This window comes from Bombina bombina, chromosome 5 (assembly GCF_027579735.1).
Source record: "Bombina bombina isolate aBomBom1 chromosome 5, aBomBom1.pri, whole genome shotgun sequence".
In the NCBI taxonomy this organism is placed as follows: Eukaryota; Metazoa; Chordata; class Amphibia; order Anura; family Bombinatoridae; genus Bombina; species Bombina bombina.
The window spans coordinates 451,224,825-451,232,428 of NC_069503.1; the positions used below are offsets into that span (position 1 = coordinate 451,224,825).

General features: G+C 35.9%; 1 protein-coding gene across 1 annotated transcript in view; it reads right to left on the bottom strand.

Moving 5' to 3' along the window:
* Nucleotides 1–6,520, bottom strand: part of UPP1 (uridine phosphorylase 1) — a 99,843-nt gene extending 93,323 nt beyond the window's left edge. Inside the window, exon 1 of the mRNA XM_053714321.1 lies at nucleotides 6,323–6,520. The gene's annotated coding sequence lies outside the window, so the exon portion shown is untranslated. The remainder of the gene's footprint in view (nucleotides 1–6,322) is intronic.
* Between the last annotated feature and the right edge of the window lie 1,084 nt (nucleotides 6,521–7,604).

Sequence of the window (7,604 nt, forward strand, 5' to 3'; positions counted from 1 at the left end):
TTTCTTCATTCTCTTGGTATCTTTATTTGAAATGCAAGAATGTAAGTTTAGATGCCGGCCCATTTTTGGTGAACAACCTGGGTTGTCCTTGCTGATTGGTGGATAAATTCATCCACCAATAAAAAGTGCTGTCCAGAGTACTGAAACCAAAAAAAAAGCTTAGATGCCTTCTTTTTCAAATAATGATAGCAAAAGAACAAAGAAAAATTGATAATAGGAGTAAATTAGAAAGTTGCTTAAAATTGCATGCTCTTTCTGAATTACAAAAGAAAAAATTTGGGTACAGTGTCCCTTTAAATCTTGAATTTACAAGGATATTCTACTGTTATAATAAAATACTATAGTTAGAGTACCATATAATAAAGGAAATGATCATTGTAAACTATGCTTTTAAACTCAATAGGCCAGATTTAAAAAAGTAAGGCGGACAGGGGCGTACATCTTCAACCCTGTCTGCCTGGCATCGCTTCAAGTGGGAAACAATACCCTGTTGCATTTTCCATTGCACACTACATCTAGTGTGCAATGCTGCCCCTTGCTCACGCACGAGCAAGGGCCGTCAATCTCCCCGGTCAGAAAAGTTTGGGGGGACAATACGCATAACAGGAGGTAAAGTGGTTTAAGAAACAGCGGTGTCATGACCGATGTTTAAATCTCGGGTACAGGTTTGCTTAAGCAATCCTGCAGCCGATGGCACTCCGACCCCTTGATAAAAGGGGCTCATAAGTTAAACACAAAGTTAAAGGGAGATTAAAAGCTAAATAAATGTTATGAGTATACTATACTATCCTCCCTCTAATGATGGGTGCCACCATGTTGAATTCAAGCTTCCACTGCATTCCAAAGTTGATGTGTTTGCACGTTTGCAGCACCTCTCCCCTTCACATACCTGCAGTGAAACCCTGCTCCCAAAATGGATGTGCTGATATTTTTGAGGGAGGTGCATGAAATGTATTTAGTGTTTAATGTCCCTTTAAACTTACAAACCAGGCATGATCCTTAGCTTTTACTGAGCAAGACATGGTTGGTGATTGGCAGCTACATGTGTATGTCACCTCATGTTTGTTAACCCACTGTGCCCTGGTCAGGAGTGGCAATGCACTTCGGCTTTTGAGCATGAGTTTAACTTGGTGTTTAAACCTGAATATTGTTTGTAATGACATTTGTTTAAAAGGACAATAAGCACTTTGAGCTTGTAAAATAAACTTTAATTACACATAGTAAAACAACTCTGCAGAAACAAATATTTATTTTTTATTTTAGTTTATGAATTAAACTTTCATGAATCAGAGCATACAGTTGTTATGAGACTTTCTAATTTACTTTTATTATAAAATTGTTCACAGTCTTTTTATATGCACACTTTCTGAAGCAAGATGGAGGTCACATGATACATGGGGGTCGGCAAATTGAAGTAAATGATGAAACTGTCAGAAAAAAATCATACTGCTTATTTAAAATTTTGTTTACAGGTATATATATATTATATAATTTTGTCATGCACTTGCAGTTCTACTGAATTTAATGGTTTTTAAGCTTTGAAAATAAGGAGTTTACCAATTTTATGAATATTAAGAGCCTAACCCTGCTACATATGTTTCCCTAATTGGTCTCAGCATAGTTTATCAGATAACAAACTGCAAAAAAATGCAGCTTTTATTAATTAAATGACAGTGTCTAGTCCTATCTATTGCAGTAACAAATATGGATAGGCTCCTCCAAGTATTACAAGTGGTGGATGGTGGATGTGTTGCGGGTAAAGTCAGATATCTGTTAATCCTATGATTACCCGAGTAAAACTGATATTACCCAGCGGCTATCGATAAAGCCCAATGTAAGATCATACATTGGGCTTTATACTGGTAATCCTAGGATTACCCAAACGCTTCTGGATAAAGCTAATCACAGCACTATGTTTGCCCTTTGAAGACAAAGCCCCCCTTGTAAACTTCATTCCGCAAGGTCCAGAGGATCGCCGGGGCCCCACCTTCAATCCCCAGGCAGAGGCAAAAAAAATAGTGTAAATGTTCTTTATCCAGAAGCGTTTGGGTAATCCTAGGATTACCCAGGTAAAGCCCAATGTATGAGCTTACATCAGGCTTTACCCACATCCACTGGGGTAATGTCAGTTTTACCGGATTACCCGGATGTCTGACTTTACCCGTAACATATGGCTATCTTAGAACAATTTTAGAAAAGAAGCTGTTAAAGGGACATTCCAGCCAAATGTAAATGCACATAGATGAATTACATCTGTGAATAGAAACATATTTGCAATATACATGGATTGGCAAAAATGATTCTAGTAAAAGTTATCACTGCTTTAGTGTTAACATTTTTCTCTGCATCTGCATTTGAAGCTTAGATAGATATTCTCAAGAGCACCAGCATTTTAAATACTGCAACTGCTCTGAGCACCAGTTGTGCTTAAAATGCTGGTGCATGGTGCATACTTAATACACTTTTGAAACAGCTTTAGGTTTTATAAGAAGCATTTTTGCTAATACATGTACAGTATATTACAAAACTACTTTGATTCAAAACTGAAATGTATCCATGTGGATTCTAATTTTGGCCAGAATGTCCCTTTAATCTATGATATATATATATATATATATATATATATATATATATATATATATATATATATATATATATATATATATATATGGATCCATGCAGAAAAGGGCACTCTCAGTATGTGTACATAAACCCAATTTTTTCTTTATTGATAATATCAACAGAACATGGTCGACGTTTCGGCCGTCATTCAGGCCTTCATCAGGACATATATAATCTTTCAAAATGTGTTTTTCCTTTAGAGATAATTCCTCTCAGTCTCTCAGGAGAGTGTTGCAGTTTCCCTTACTGCTGGCAATATCTAAAATATTGTATTTAGATTTATTTTAATTATATTTAAGTTAGGGGGTGTTAGGCTTAGGGTTAGACTTAGGCTTAGGGTTATGTTAGGGTTAGGGTTATGCTTAGGGTTAAGGTCACGTTAGGGTTAGAGGTTAATATATTTATTTAGTGTTAGTGATGTTGGAAGCCAGAGGTTTAGGGGTTAATAACTTTAGTATAGTGGCGGCGACATTGGGGATGGCAGATTAGGGGTTAATAGTTTAATTTAGGTGGCAGCGAGGTTAAGGGCGGCAGATTAGGGGTTAATAACATTATGTAGGTTGCGGCGATGTTGGGGGCGACAGATTAGGGGTGGTTAGACGTGGTTTTTATGCTAGGGTGTTAGGTTTAAACATATCTTTTTCTTTCCCTATAGACATCAATGAGGCTGCGTTACGGAGATTTTGTTTCCACAATCGCAGGTGTTAGGCTTCTTTTTTGCCGGCTCTCCCCATTGATGTCTATGGGGAAATTGTGCACAAGCACGTCAAAGCAGCACTTGTATTTGGGTGTGGTATGGAGCTCAACGCCTCCATATTGTCCACACAAGACTGCTTTTTTAAAACCTGTAATAGCAGCGCTATAGGGATGTGAAATAACGCCGCTTTTGTGGCAGTCGTTAATTTCCCTATAGGGCTGAAAACTCCTAATTTAGCTGTATGTGTTTAACCAAATTAGAGCATGTAATATTTCCATTATAATAGCTCTTTAAATGTTACCTTTACCATCCCAGGCACAAGGAGCTGATATTTAATCTAACAAAAAGATCATGGTGGTATTTACAAAACACGTATATTATGTGAAATACAGAAAATAAAAAAAAATCTTCCAAAATTAAATACAATGTATTGAACAAATGTACAAACCCCTAAACATATAATACCAGAAAGATAGGCTAAAGTTTACAGAAATGTCCATGATATTTTGCTCCTTGCAGGTGTAGTGACGTATGTAGCATTGATTTTGTTTAAACCACTGCCAGGAATGTCCTCTTATCACTGCATGAACTAAAGAGGTTATTGGAGCACTGACATTTTATATCTATCAGACCTATCTATCAGACCTGTCACTTCCTAATTACAAATCTACTGATGGCCCCTACATAAGGAAAGGTGCCTTGCATCTATAATTGTGTCAGGGCTAGAAATATCAGAAGCCAAACACGCGTCTAGTAGCCATGTTTAAGAGTCAGACAAAGGTTATCCACAAGCATATGCAGAAGAACTCAAAAGTATAGAACATATTACATTTGTTTAATCCAGCCCATCTTTAGAGAACTTGGTTTATTATTTTTATTTATAATAATAATCTTGGTGTGCAGCCTTGGGTGGATATTTGACTTGAGAGCCAGCGAGGTAACAACGGTTGTTAATATCTTACCTGAACTTTAAGCACATAGACCTTTATAAGGTTTAAAAAAAAACTGATATTATATGTTCATTTGTTTATATAGTTCAATTAAACTTACAAAAAATAAACTGATCCTTTCAAACATTGTTTTCACTGCAGTATCAATTTATCAGCATCCCTCAGTGTGACATCTAACATATTGTATTGGCCCTATATTTCCCTCTTGTCATTCGTTCTATATTTCATGTTCTTTTTTTGTTTAGATTTGGTCCTCACACTTTTCTCTTTTTGTGATGGAAGTTATATAGAAGCACTATTTGAGTTCTTATGTAGAAAGACTGTTAAATAGGCACATAAATATATTGGGATTAGATTATGATGATGAAAAAGGATAGATGATAGATAGATAGATAGATAGATAGATAGATAGATAGATAGATAGATAACCTAAAGCATAACCTCATACATACCAAAGCAAAGGTACTATTTAAATCAAATAGGCATAGATGAGTTGTAACCTATTTCTAAATATCAAAATACTAGATTGCAAATTATGCAAGATTAATTTAGAATGCAAATAACTTGTGGAACAGAACTGTACATGCCCGGATTGCAGAATTTCCTCACCTTTTTCAATGGTAATTTAGCCTTTCAGAAATAATTTCTAGAAAATGCTGTTCATATAAACTACAATGAGTCACTTCCTCCTTGTTTTATGATATGCTTTTGTGGCTTGTGTATTCATGTAGTAATGCACTCTAAATGATTGCCCAAGGTTATTTGAAGATGTCAGCTCCATCCCACTGCTTAGAACAGGCGTGCACTTTGTATTTGTAACCATACTCTACAGCAGAGCTTTCCAAACTTTTCATGTTGGTGACACACTTTGTAGACCTACATAATTTCGCGACACAGTAATTCAGTTGTACTAGCAAACAGGAGGTTAAACTAACTTGTTTTAAGAGATACGGACACATACATAAATGATATAATAACTAAATGTATTTACAAGTAACAGTATGTATGTGCAAGAATTAAAAAAAGTTTAATATCACCAATAGCTACTTACTATTTTATTGGGATGTATGAGGTTGATGGGATGAACACAATTTCTGAATATTTGGTGGAATATTAGATAAAGACACTCGCATTTCATCATCAAGCATTTTTAAGCTTTCACTTCCTATTCATATATCAAGAGCAGGAGCAGCAATGCACTACTGGGAGCTAGCTGCAAAAGAAAACGCCACTGACTTCAGCTCAGCATTTAAGCTGCCGCCGTCAGAGCTCGGTGAGTCCGATTGACAACTACCTGCACTACAAACACACTGCTGTCCCACTCACTGACTACATGTGCAGTCACGAGCCGATTAAGGAGACTGCACATGCAGTCAGGAGCCAATGTGCTACCAATGGGAATAGTTTCAGTTCCCACTGAGCTGCGCCAATAGGTTAAGATGATCTGTGACCCCCTAGGTATCAATCACGTGTCACGTAGCAGGCAGGCGGAAAGTCAGAAAAAAAAAAATTACAAAAATTTGTGCTGAAGCAGGGACACACCTACACACTGCTGCCGACACACTAGTGTGTCCCGACACACAGTTTGGAAAGCACTGCTCTACAGTATGTCACTAAAGGAAATATGATCACAATCTCATTGAGAAACATAACACACCCACTACACGTCACTCGGGGATCTTGTTATAGCACTCTTTATGTACAGATGCTGTACTGCAGATCTTTTTATTGCTGGCAATTATGTTACTCTAGAAACATTGCTACATAGGATCCACCTATAAACTATAACTAAATATACTACAAAGATGGATGCTTTACTCATTTTCTTTTACCGTTCTAATCTCGTGTGTGTATATATGTATGTATATATATATATATATATATATATATATATATATATATACACACACATACATAGTGTGCGTGTGTATATATATATATATATATATATATATATATATATATATATATATATATATATATATATATATATATATATATATATATATATATATATAAGATGTGCAAACAGAAAAAAATTCAATCGTCTTACCTTATCACTGGTAATTCACCACGATCTGAATTTTTTCAAAAGTACTAATAAAAACAGACTACACTAGAAGAGCCACTTCCTGTATAATTAGTATTATAACGCACTCTAAACGACTACCCAGGGTTATCTGACGATTAGACTTCAGCTCCTTGGGTTTCCTCCTGTGTGTACAGCAGTAACTAACTTCACAATGTCACTAGCTGAAATATTATCACACGCTGATTGAAAACATGACACACCCCCACACGTCACTCTATGCATTGTGGTTGGTTACACCTCTCGTTACATGTATTGATGCTAATTTGCTACCATTTGTGGATATCCCCTAGTTTCGAATTCCTGTAACCTGCTCTAATCATGGTCAAATGCTCTATCTACTTGCAGTTATAAGACAGATATCATATTGAATGTCATTGTTGGTGGATTGGATACAGTTTTTTGTTACTATGAAAATCATTTTGTGTATGAGCTGCACAGCAGGGAAACTCCTCTCTGTCACTGCACCACTCGTGGTAATGAGAAATGCTTAGTGGGCTGTCATTCTGAGAATGTGATGTCAGCTCCCAGGCAGACTCATGTCAGTGTTACGGGAAAAAAACTGTATTGTAAGATCCTGTTATAGAGGCAAAATTACTTTAAAACCGTTTAACCAATAGAATGTTTCATTCGAATTAGATTTTATCTATTGCAACTATTATGTAACATTTAATCTACACCTGCCTGAGCAAAGCAAGATGCAATATTAGCACCATTTTATGCTGAACGTCAGGGAGACAAAATCAATAACCCATAAATAATGAAGGCAAAACAGATATGTACAATGTATGGCTGATTACATTAGTGTATAAATAAGGGTATGTCTGGAAAGACAGTTATTATAAATGTCAAAGTACTTAAGGGTAAAAATTAAAGCAATAACACTGATCAAATGGTTTCTTTATTCACCCTTTAGGAGTGTTGGCCATGAAATGGTGTGCGATTTAGCACCTTATATTTACATAAAATGGGTCATTTGTAAATGTAGTTGTACTGATGTTAAATAGTATAGATGAGTTCATTATATAATGTACTCTAGTGGTTGGTTCTGTTTTAGCTTCTAATTCTACCTGAAATATATTTTGCTTTTCTTGGACAATGAAAACAGGATTTTATTGTATCTAAGTATGGTTTGTTCTGTTTTCTGGACCCCTGACCTTAAACAAACTTGCCCATGGCTGATCTCCAATAAATAATATCTCCAAATTATTTATTTTTTCTCTATTGGACCATAGCAGTGCTCTTA